Source organism: Durio zibethinus, chromosome 27, assembly GCF_047325235.1.
Source record: "Durio zibethinus cultivar Kanyao isolate XHJ-2024 chromosome 27, ASM4732523v1, whole genome shotgun sequence".
Classification (NCBI taxonomy): domain Eukaryota; kingdom Viridiplantae; phylum Streptophyta; class Magnoliopsida; order Malvales; family Malvaceae; genus Durio; species Durio zibethinus.
In genome coordinates, this window is record NC_143188.1 from 5,197,682 (window position 1) to 5,211,326 (window position 13,645).

Sequence of the window (13,645 nt, forward strand, 5' to 3'; positions counted from 1 at the left end):
ATCGGTGGGTTGTGCAGTTTTCGATGACTAGTTTCTAGAGAGAAGCCAAAGGAAATTTTGGCTAAAGAGAGAAGCACTAAGGTGGATCTGAGGAAAAATGTGAGATTTTGTCTTTCATACCCTTTCAAAATGGCGTCGTTTTGAAAAGGATCTTAACCCGCATGGATTCGTGCGCGACCTGTTTTTAGACCTGACCCAATCTTAGGTTTTCTTTTTTTTATTATTTTTACTTTCTGTTTACATTTTTAACATTTTTATTTTTTAGAATTTTTATTTTATTTTATTTCTATTTTTGGCTTATTATTATCATCATCATCATCATCATCATTGTCATTATTATTATTGTTATTTTACTTATTTTAGACTTTTTTTTATTACTTTTGTGAATTTCATTCTTATTATCTTATTTTGAGAAAGTAACCAAAAACTATTTCTAAAATAAATTTATGGATCCTACTAAACTATTGGAGGATTTCTCATGAATTTAAATTTTTTATAAATTTTATCAAATTATTGAAGAATTTCATAAATTTATTACACAAAAAATTTATTATTAAAATATTTTATATTTTTATCTTACTAAACTATTGGAGGATTTGCATATTAAATCTTACCAAATAATTGAAAGATTTAATATATTTTCTAAAAAAAAAAAGAAAACAAATTTATAAAAAATATCTCACCAAACTATTAGGAGATCTACATCAAAGTAAATCTTATTATTGAAAAATTTTACTGATTATTTCTTTAACTAAAATTTAAATGAATCTGACGATGAAACTCCTTCAAGGTGGGACACTAGTCTCCATGAATATTCTTAAGGTGATAGAATTATCTTAAATTGCTACCAAACTATTAGAGTAATTTTGAGATTAATTTTTAATATTAAACATTTTGGTAAATCATAAATATTGTTAAGGCTTAGATAATTTGAAATTAAACTAATATCATCCTTTGGATGGACGTTGTGAGGGTGCTATAACCTTCCTTATATGTAACTACACTTCTGAATTTGAAATATGATTTCATGGACTAAAATCTACCATTTAAAGATATCTAAGTCAATCTTGGGACTCCTCTTTAAATAAGACAAATTTGATCAGGTGGCCAATCGCACCAAAACAAAAAAGATTGGTTACGATTCTTTTAATCCATGTCTAGCAGTAGGTCTATAGATATATATGTTATGAGAAAACTTATAGCAATTGGTATAAGAATTTTAACATTTGGTATAAAGGTGTTAAACAAAAAAAAGAGGAAATTTTTCATGAATATATTTGCTAATACCTTTTTTTTATGTTTATTTGCTCATGCTTTTTTGCTATGACAAAAAAAGAAGAAATATCATATAGACAAATTTACTTATGCTTGACATACATATGTTTGATTGTGCTTATTTGATATTTGACTAACGTATGTTTGTTTAGTTATGTTGTGTTGGATTATGATGCATTAATTAAGGGGGAGTTTGGTAATGCAAAGTTTAAGGGAGTTTTTCACAATGTTTTTCAAAAATCTTAAATGTCTTAAAGAAAGTTTTTCATCAAGCAAATTTATTTTTAAGTTTTGTCAATTCAAAAAATGGGAGATTGATAACCTTCAATTTATCATTATTTTGAAATGACAAAACATTAAGTTAAATAAGCTTGATTAAGATTTTGAAAAAGATTTATTTAATACATGTTCTTAAGTTTTATTATTTTTTATACTAAATAAATAATATAATTTTTTAAGTTTAAACAAATCTTTCTTTATGTTTTCTTATTTCTCAAATCAAAACTATATTTAAACATTATTTATTTGAGTTTGAATGAAAGTCGAATTGTTATTTTTAAAGTGCACATATTCATTTTGGACTCAATACAATTTTGATAATATTAGCTTTAAGAAATAGATTAACTTAAGAAAGTTGTTTTACAATAACAAAGTTTTCCAACATTAAATTTTTTTTTATTTTTTTGTATTAATTCACAAAGTTTTAATATTTGAATTTTATATGGCTGGAAAGCTTTTTGAGTCTACTTCCTAATGGATCAAACAAAATCCAAAATCCAAATTTTCTAAGAAAAGATTTTGAATTTTTACTTGATACTTTGTAGATGTCTAAAAATTGCACAAGGGATAGTTTTAAAAATTCACTATAATTTGTATACAACGAATTAGGTGATGAATTTTATATGGATAGAAAGCTCTTTAAATCTAGTCTCTAAATCTTCAAAAAGGTTTTTGATTTGGAATTGTATAACTTAAGAAATGATCAAATTAGTGCAAAACAAAATACAACCACCTAGCTCGACCGTATTGATCCTCTGGGTTATAGAATCGATCCCTTGACTAAACCATTTGATCTTCTCTTTTAATGGATGGATTGATTTTTCTTACAAAAATAAAATAGATTTGAAAAATGCCAAAAGGAATCGATCCCCTATAAGAAGGGATCATTGGGTCAGGCATAAGATTGATCCCCTATGCTTAGAAAAGCTTCAACAGCTAGTTTTTCAAGCTTCAACATTTTTTTTTCAACTCCAAACCATTCCCAACAGCTAGTTTTTCAATTTCTCTATAAGTTGAGCATTCCAACACACCAAAAAAATTGATGAATCAAGCGAACAATAGCCAACAAGCTATATTTTCATTCTCTTAAAGAATTAAGAGTTATTAAAGCTTAAAAATCTATATCTTTTGTAATTATTGTATCAAAATCATATTTGTTGTTCATTCATCATTTTCTGGTACTTAAACTTAGCAAACACCTAGCCTTAGAGAAGTTGTTCTACTGTTTGCAAAATTACCTTTGATATAAAAAAAAAGGGGGAAGAGAGCAAAATGTGAGGTATCTCATAAGAGCTTTGTAGTGAGATTGGTTAAAATACTACAAAAGATAGAGGTTTCTATCTTAAGCCTTAGAGAGAAAAAGATATGGTTATATTTTCAATTCAAGATTAGTGGATTGAAGCCTTAGTATGGATAATTAAGAAGAGAGGATGCAAGTGCCTAGTGGAGAAAGATCGAACCTTTATAAATATTTGTGTTTAATTTCTCTATCTCTATCTCTTTATTTTACATTGCTTTAAGATTATCAATTTATTATTATTTGCATCATATTTTGATATTTATCTTAATTTTCCATTCAATTATATTAAAATCATTGTATGAGAAGAGTTTGGAGAAATCTAATTTACCCCTTCTTGGATTATCATCTCACCTAAAAAGCTAACAATGGCATAAAATAATTAAATATTCGTTTACATTAGTGGTTTACATAATCATTATAAAATATGTAATATTTAATTATGTTAGTAATATTAATAAAAATAATCATAAATGACTTTACAAAATAAAAGAAACACATCCAAGATAAACTTACAAAACGTTATGAGTTTTCAACAAATTAAAACATAATAGTTTCATTCATTTATTTTCATCTTACATTTATTATGCCAAAGTTACTAACTTTTATTTACATTATTTTCTTTAATTATGATGGTTTAAGTTTTAAATGCACATAATTTTTTATTTTTTTATATTATACATCTTTTATTGGTATATAAAAAATTTAAAAAGTTCTAATTATTGCTTTTCCTCTTTAAGTAATGACATACTTACATTCAAATGCATGAATCTTTTCTCCCATTTATAAGCCCATAACAAAGTGGTAACTTCTCACTATGCCATGCATATATAGAACCACATCCTTTTTTTTTCTCTTTTAAATCAACCAGAACACAACAGGTATTAAGATAGAAACATAGCCAAGTAGCTTCAAATGACTAAACACCTTATCCAACTTTTCAAATATCTTATCTACTTATTTATGATTCCTATCTACCACTAAAAACTCATACAATTCATTGTTCAACTCTATCCTACTACATCCATTTTCTTTAGGTATTCTTCTTTCTGCCATTAATTGCTTTAACTCCCACACATCTTGCCACTTTCTTTCTTTGGCATAGATTTTTGACACAACTGCACAAGAGTTTCATCACGATCTAGCTTTAGCTTAAGTAGCCTTTTGGCAGCATATTCTCCTAATTCAGTCTTATCATGAACTTGAAAAGCCTCAAATGACAACATTAGGTGCCAAAAGCATTGTCTCTACAATCTCAATAGCTTTTCTTAAAAGATTAGCAAGGCCAAAAAGGTGAATCAAGCAACCCTAATGTTCATGTTTAAGAGCAATCTTGTGTTCATTAATCATGGATACAAAGATTTTTTGACCCTTTTCAACCAGCCCTAAATGGCTATAAACATAAAGCACACCCATCAATGTAACTCCTTTAAGCTCAACATGAGCATCTTTCATGTTATGAAAGAAAAAAAGCTTAGAGCATTATTAACATCCCCATGTATGGTAAATGCATTGATCATATAGGTCCAAACTCTTACATTTGGCATACATATCATCAATTAGAGAATTATTAATAGGTAGAGCTATTGCAAAACTGTTCTTATCAACATAGAGATGTATCAAAGTGGCTTTATCTACTATACCAAGATGTGCACAAGTCGATACAACACAAATCATTGTCACCTATAAACACTTAATTTTGTTCGAATAAAATTCAACCATTTGTGAAGTTTTTAAAATTTAACCCGATTCAAATCTAACATTTCTTCAATTTTGATAAGTTTTAAAAATTAAAATTTAAACCAACTTAACCTAAATGCTTCAAGGTCAAATTTGGTCAAACAAATTCAAACTTGATAAAAAAAAGTAAAAAATATTCAAAATGGATGAAACCCAAGTCAGCTCTCAAAATTCACAATCAATTTGGAATAAATGTGGTTTGAAATTGAATTTTATGATTTTTAAAGAATTAAAAAATTTTATCAAACTTTGAAAAGTGTAAAATTATCAAAATCCCTTAGGGTTATTTTTATAATTTGACCTTTTCGAAGTCGAAATTTTATAAAAACTTTTAAATCATAATTAAATATTATTTTGTGACTTTTGATGCATTAGAAACCTTGATCGTACCTTGAAAGATACAATATTACTAAAATACCCTTAGAGGTATTTTTGTAATTTGACCTTCTCAAGGTTAGAATTTCATAAAAAAACTTTAGATCATGATTTAATATAATTTGATGATTTTTGAAACATTAAAAGCCTTGATCGTACTTCGAAAAGTATTTCGTGAACTCTGAAATGAGGTTAGTTTTTCGTGAAACTTTCTATATCATGCTTTAAAAAATATTTAATAATTTTTGGTGCATTCAAAACTATAGTGGTACCCACAAGGTATAAAATTACCAAAATACCCCATAAGGGTAATTTCATAATTTGACCTTTCTGAGGTTAGATTTTCACAAAATTTTTAAATCTTAATTCCATATTATTTTATGATCTTTGGTGTTTAAAAATAATAAAAATGAACAACGGAACATCGTTTTCTAAGAAAATGGCCAAGAAACTGAAAACTTTATAATAAGGGGTAAAATGATTTTTTCACTTTGTTATAATAGCATTAAAAATTCAATCTTTGGTAGCATGCTTTCTGGACCATGAAATCATCTTGGGGAGCTTGACCCAATATGAAAGATGGCTCTTTGCACAAAAAACAAGGGAATAATGTAGACCATTAGATGAAATTTCAATCCAAGGTTAAAATTCAATTGTGGGGATAGTTCCATCTTCTTTTTGGGCAAGAGATGGACAACTTTTGTAGAATAGAGGCTGGGTAATAGCATGAAAGAAAGGAAAAAAAAAAAAGAAGAAAAAATGTGAAAAAAAAGGAAGAGAAAAAAAATCTTTGCTAGCTTGAAGGTATAATTTCTTTACTTTTTACCTTACATTTTTGGCATTCTCGTAACATTTTTCATAACATTTTCATTTTGATTTTTCCATTTTCTTTGTTTTCTTGAAAGTTTATAGTTCATTTCTTTGTTTACTCAAAGCTTATATCAAACTTCATTCAACTAATTCATAGCTTGGATTAAAGTTAGAAAACCAAGCAACAAAAAGTCAAGACCACTATTAACACCATTTAAAGGTTTAGCCAACCTCTCATTCATCGTGGCCAAACCTCATTTTGCCTTTTCTTATTGTTTTTCTTTCTTTCAAAGGTTGTTTATGATGTTTAAATGATGAGTTTATTTGTGTTTTATGTGAATTTTGATTGATTAGTGATATATGTTAGTGTTTGGTTCATGTTCTAGTTGTTCATAACTTATTTGCTTTTTTTTAGTTTACTTCATGTTTGGTCAAATTCTTCTTATGATCTATATACCTTCATGTGATGATTTCGTAAGTAAGTGAGGTATGATTTGGCTTAATGAATGATTGTATGATTATGGAATGGCCATGAGGGTTTCGGTCAAGCCATCCCTATGTTTGGTCGAATTCTCTTTCTTCACATTTAGCTAAATGTTGTTTGATTTATGTGTAATGACTTGTGTTTTTGCTATACTTATCAAGTTTATTATATGTTTGGTTTAATTTTCAATGAAAAAAATGTAGTTTATTAAGTTGTTTGGTGATGTTTCGATGTTTGTTTGGTTAATTTTTAATGATAGAAAATGGTGAAACATCTTTCCAAAATTTGAAAAAAGTTTTAGGTTTGATCCATTTTTCACTTGTTTCCACATGCACATCTTGTTCATAATTTAGTTTTGCAAATGCCTAGGTTTGTAATTAGTTTATTCCTTTATCATATATTTATCATGCATGCATATTTACATTTTTATCAATGGTATTTTTGTAATTTGTTTTTGCCACATGCATAATTCCATAAAGCCTCAAATTTCATCAAATTCTAAAATCTAAATCCAAAACCCTAAGTCTTAAACCTTAAATCGTAAAACCTAAACCTTAAACCTAAAATCCAAAACCCTAATCTTGCCTTTATCCATGCATTTGCATTTTATTCTTATTTTGTCATGAATCATCTTGCATTCATATCATGTCATTCATGTATTTATTCATTTTTATTATATTCGTACATACCATGCATATGTTTTTTAAATATGTTTTCAAAGGCAAAAATACTTTTAAATAAGATAATATTTCAATTAAATATAGTTATCGAAATCTTGTCTAATTATAAGAGAACTCTTGGTGGTTATAATTTACTTGAAGTCTTATCTGATATAATTTAAAAACCTTTAAATTATAGATATTTTCGAAGTTCTCCCTAAATATGGGAGAGTGAAAAAAAAATGTCATATTTAAAGTGTTTTTATTTTGATCTAAAAATAAAATGTTTTGTTATCAAAAGATTGATTTGTTTTCAAAAAGAAGAGAAAATTCAAGTTTTTGGAATGAAAAAAAAATTAATTTCTAAATACCATGTATAATAAGATCATATTTACCAAAATTTAATAATAATATAAAATTAATTAGTATCATTTTTATGGGGTTATGGGGTGCTAACTCTTCTTCACGTGTAGTCAACTCTCAAACTGTAAACCTAATTCCGTAAACCTCAAGTTGTTCTTTTTATAAAACTAAATGATAAAAAAATTTTAAATGACTTATCACACTTTAAAAAAGATTGACGACAACTTTTTATTATAATTTTTATTAAAAATGCTTTTAAAAACCTTGCTTTTTTTATTCTCCTTTTAACCGATGCTTGGATTCTTCTCAAATCCCGAAACATCGCGACAACCCGATCAAGTCTTATTCCTAGAACTTGCAGTTCATTAGACAATCGAAGAGCTTCTTGTGGTTGATCACTGTCAGCATAACCATATATCATTGAACTCCAAGATAACGAGTCCTTTTTCACCACGTCTCTTGAATACCCAGAAACCATGGCCGTTGAAACAACCAAATCCTTTGGTGTCATGATCTGATCAAACAATTGCTGAGCCATATCCATACAACCACAACTTGCATACATAGTCACAACTTACAATAGCACTCCTCAAATGAGCATCAACCAAAATATCTTCTGCATAACGTAGTCATGTTTAGCTAGCTTGCGGAAAGAATACTGGAAAGAATAAACTTATCCGCCTCGATATTAGCCCTCTTCATCTCCTCAAACAGCTCCAATGCATCATCAAAATGTCCAATCTGACAGTAGCTGTTGACAACTAAATTCATTAAACAAACTGACATTGGTTTAATCTAATATATATATATATATATATATATATATATTATATTTTGTTTTATTACTTTCACTTTTTTACTTTCTCATTAGTTGCTGAACAGAACAAAAACAAATACTAACAGAAAATATGATATCATATGAAATTAAATTAAATTAAAATTTAACATACAGAAAAATACAGATATTTCAGAAAAAGTTAAATCACAACTTTCACCATTAACAAAATTTTATTCAATCTTAATTACTCAAAATCATTATTGACTACTTTATACCTATGAAGTTTGGTCGTAAAAAGAAGTTTGAATCCCCCTTCCTCAAAATTATACTTTTCATTAAAAGAATTACCCTTTGATTTTGTAATCAGAAACATCTTTTATTTAAAAAAAAAAAAAGAAGCAAAAACCATACCATTTATCATAATACTCCATCCAACTATAGCCCGGTATTCTATTAAACATAAATTGGGCCTCCAGAGTCTCCTACAGCTCAGATACATCCCCATGAGACCGGTATGCATGAAGGTATCGGAATCAAAACCCGACTTAAACCCAAACCCATGAGTCTCTTTCCATTCAGCCAACCCCCAATCCTCGCCGCAGCCTTTAAAAGCGGATGAAAAGCTAACCTTCAAGTTCTTATTAGTGCATTCTTCAATCCTGTAAGTGACTTTCATTATTAACCCGGGAAGCAATTTTTTTGCTTTGGTTTGGAGGTGGATGAGAATAGAAAAGGGAAGAAAGGTGCTTCCTCCCCACAAATACCAACTAAACACTACCTGGAAAGCAATACAAGTTGTTTCAATGCTATTAATTTGCGTAGAAATTGTCTGGTAATACTAAAAGTTTTCACCAGTGGCATCAGTTTTTTCTGAAGTATTATTATCGTAAAATGTGTGTTCTTTTCTTAGGTGGAATTCACCCCGCAAGAGGACGATTTTCTTCTAAGATACAAGGTCAATGCTCTTAATCAGTTCACTTATGGTCTGACCGTCTGATTGTAGGAGGTGGTTTTTTCTAGGCAGGTACATATGTTTTCACTCACATTATTTCTCGTTCTTTGTATGCGATTGTGCATCCATAGATTTGGGTTTTAATATACAAAGCATAAATGCAAGCATGATTGGGTTGATGTATCTGCTGGTGCTTCAAGATACTTGTTTTTTTTTTTTTTTTTCTTTTAATAAGTAGAATATTATGTCTTCTGCAATGAATAATATGTATTGTTCTTATTGATCTTTGTTTTTCAACTTCCATTTAGAAAGTGGCTTTTTAAGTTTAGATTTTTCTTTTTCTGTGCATTGAATGAATTAAATTCATTCTAGATTCATAGAACAGGGTCTTCAAAGTTGAAATTTCTCTTACATGGTAATCTATAATCTCAAGAGTCAAGACTATGAACGTGAAGTATTCTATATGGTGGCTATTGGGTCCTCATTTTTTTTTTTTTTTTTGCTATATATTGCTGCTGAACCCTACAAAGCTTTGATAGTGTTTAATTCCTTTTGCCCCTTGGACATGATTAAAAAGGAGATCAACAGACACAATTGCGGGACATACAAATGCTACTTTAACTTTTACAAACAAACTTTTCATTGCAAGCACTATTCTAATAAATATGCCTTTGATTTCATCCTTTATTGTAACCTAAAAATTTAAATAGGCTTGCTTAGTTTGGCTAAGGATTTTATGATTCTAATTTTAAAGATGCAATTGCTTTCTCAAAGTGATTTCTTGTCCAAGCTTAAACTAGAACTTTGGTTAGTAAGTGCCTTTTCACAGGACAGTCTTTTTCTTGGCTGTTGTCTAGTAGTCATTTCTATTTTTTTTTATAAATATTCCATTGGATACTAAAATACTTATGAATGTTGGAAGATTGGCTGAAAATTTCAGCCAAAGAAAACTAATATGCTGACCCCACTAGCATCTAATTGGTTGGTGGTTAAGAGTTGGAAAACAATACATTAATTGGATGGGTTGATTTGGTTGATGGTCGACTAGTTTGTAGTTGAAAATTGTCATACGATGGTTGTAATTAATTGGATAGTTACGAGTTTAACATTAAATATGACAAACTATAAAAGGCAATATATGTTGCCTTTTGGTCTTGGTACCGAGAGTGAAAGTGAGAACGAGAGTGCAAGTGAAAAGTGAGGGTTTAAACGAACAGATATTTCGACTAATCCTTTGTGAACATGTTCAGTTTTTGTTTGATTATGTGTTTATTAAGTTTAAGAAACGATCTTAAATAACAATTTTATAGTTGTTTATTAAATAAACTGAATATAAATAGATGTCTATTTAGTTCATTTATGTTCACAAATAAGTTTGTTTAAGATTTGTTTAAATTCATTCGTTTAGGGTTTGTTTATGTTTGTTTATTCTTAATTTAAAATTATACGTTTGTTTGTTTAAATTTGTTTGATTATGATTTGTTTAGTGTTTGCGAACATATTTGTTTATTATTCATGAACATGTTTATTTATATATGTTCGTGAACATATTTATTTAATATTCATAAATAAATTCGTTTAACTTAATTAAGCCAAACATAAATCGAATGTAAATATCCTACCATTTAAATAAATTAAGCTCGAATATAATGAACAATTTTCATATTGAACACGAACAATTCTAAAAATAAGCAAACAAACCATAAACATATATTCGTTCGTTCATGTTCGGTTTGTTTATACCCCTATTAAAAATTTAAAAAAAAAGAAAACAACTTTTCGATCTTGAAAGCTCTCTCTCAAGTGTGACGTTTAGTTGTGTACTACTATTAGTGTTGTGATTTGGACCTTAAATAACCAAACCACCTTGTAGCAGGGGAAGCAGATCAAAGTAGACCTTTAGAAATTAAATTGATCAAACCAAAGTACTAGCTAAACAAGAAATTAAACTAAGTAAAATATGGTAAAAATGAGAGAACACAGGCATATATGTGGTTTGGAAATATTTCTTTCGTCTGCAAGCACAGCAAAGAAAAAGTTCACTATTAAAAATTGAAGATTACAATGAACAATCTCACACTAAAATACCTTACCATGAACACTCACTAGGATTCTCACATATTTTTCATTACCTAAGAATAGTACAAAATTATACTCTAAATCAGAAAGAGCTGAGAAGACCGAAAAGCTATTTTTTTTTCACTTGCACTTTTGCTCTCACTTTTACTCTCAGTACCAAGACCAAAAGACAAGACTGTCTTTTATATTTTGCTTGTTAGATTTAATCTTAATTTCTTATCTGCTTACTCCCAATTACAAATAATTCGGCAAGCAACCAAGTTGATTAATGCTTTATTTCCAACTCTTAATCACCAACCAATTATATGCTAGTGGGAATGGCATGTTGATTTTCTTTGGGTTAAATTTTTAGCTTATCTTCCAACAAATCCCCACCTTGGCATAAAATTTCATCAAGTCAACTTTTCAAGAAAGAAATTTTCAGTGCATGCCATCCAAGGAGTTGTTGATCTTCATGAGAAAACACCAAGCTCAAGCCTAAGCCCATACTTGTCTAGCCAAAAAACCATAATGCTTCTCGCTTCATTTTCACTTTGCTCTGTACCAAAAGTCAATCAGTTTGAATAGCAAATTGACAAACACTTCATACCTTCACTATCAAGAGATAGCAAACACAAAGCTTCCTCGCTTCTACTCACTATCACATGCTCCACCTTCTTGCTAACTCTATGGTCTAACCATTTAAACAACTCCTTGACTATCTTTTTGGTCTTTATTTTCCCATCACATCCACGAGCCACCGAAGGATCTTATACTGCAAGCTTCTGACACCCAATGCATGCTCTAAGAATATGCAACACGTTCAAGTAAACAGAAGTTAGTGGTATGGTAGTATGAATACATATAGTCTAGGTAGGCTCTGTCTTAGGAGACTGCGTTTTAAGTGGGACCGTTTTTTACTCCAATATTTTTTTGGGAACTTGTCTAGTCAACACTGTTAATTTCTATGGATCATTTAGAAATATTGATTGATCTTGTTGTTCATCATGGCCTCCAACAAAACTAGCTCTAGCAAGAGTTTGAGTATAGGAGTGACTATGAAGACAAATATTAAGTACACTACAATAAATCTGACATATAGTGACGCTCAAAAAAACATTGGTAAAACCCCAAAATCCATTAGTATAGCACTATAAACTTTATACCAATAGTTAAAATGTGTATTCCTATGAATTTTTAATCGTCAGTATATCCATTGTTGGTATAAACCTATACTGACGGTTTTTAAGGTGTTGGAATAGCTTATAGAGATATACATACGATTCAAGACCGTTAATAAATGTATATATATTAGTATAGTATCCATTGTGTGTTAAACCATTATACCTTTTACCAATGGTTAACACCCGTTAGTATAGACTTGTATGTTTTAATTTTTCTTATCTATACCAACGGTGAATGCTCGTCAATATAGATTGTTAGTATAGCCTGAAATATTTCAATAGTAAAATGCATCGATATAAATTTAAGGCGTTGGTAAAAAAAAAATTTTTAATTATATTTTTAATTATTAATATTTATTTATAATCATAATATGATATGGTTTCATATAAAGTAAAAATACACAAAAAGTAAAAATATTTAATAATATTTGAAATAAAACAACAACCAAATTGTTTTATAATCCACAAATTTAAAATAAGTCAATAACTAACATCATTGTACCAAATCCAAAAAAAAAAAGAAACATTAATATCTATGATTGAATATCTACAAACATAGTGCTTGAAGTTTGCATAAAAAAATCCTCCTAGTGTTATTACCAATTACTGAACCTCAAATCCTCTATATATATTCTGAACAATGTTTTGAAGATTATTCACATCAGATGCATATTGATTTGCTGCAACTCTTGTTCCAATGTCAGAGCCACATAATTCATTTCTTGATCAATCAGATTGTTATTTAAGAAATTCCTGTAAAAGCAAAGTATTCATTAAAATTTCAAAACGAAAGATTTTTTTTTGTGATGTTTTTATCCGAGAGGTCTAAAGATAAACTACGTACCAGATTAAGAAGAGAAGCTCTTTCCCAGCTACATGTTCCATAGTCACATTTATCAAGAAACCACCAATCCATAGTAGAATAGATGAAGTTTTTATTTGTTTTTCCTATCGAAGCTGTTCCATTAACAAAAATAGTACCGCTAATAACATGTCCAAGCCCTCCTCTATTTTTCAAGGTGACAAACACTAAGCCTAGATTCATCCAATACAACCAAAAATATAAAAATAAAAAATAAGCATGTTCGATGACACAAAATTGAAATGTAAAAAATGAAAAATACTATCAAGAAATGACGAAAGTATTGACGCTTCAACTTTGATTCAACTCTAAAACAAAATGGTGCCGATGGGCTTAAGTTTGTAGAGTCGATTAGAGGTGGAGAGAGTTGGTGGGAGGTGGCAATTAAGTATGTAGAGTCGGTTGGAGGTGGAGTTAAGGAAAATGATTTAAATTCATAAGCTTGCCATTTTTTTTGAAGTTATTCAATGTATTTTTTGCTAGAAATGCCTTGAATAATCCTTTAAAAGAAATTCAATGAGGTTATTTA

At 28.9% G+C, this 13,645-nt stretch overlaps 1 pseudogene; it reads right to left on the reverse strand.

The window, feature by feature from the left end:
* Positions 1-3,583: 3,583 nt before the first annotated feature.
* Positions 3,584-13,139, reverse strand: LOC111279359 (pentatricopeptide repeat-containing protein At4g14820-like; annotated as a pseudogene).
* Between the last annotated feature and the right edge of the window lie 506 nt (positions 13,140-13,645).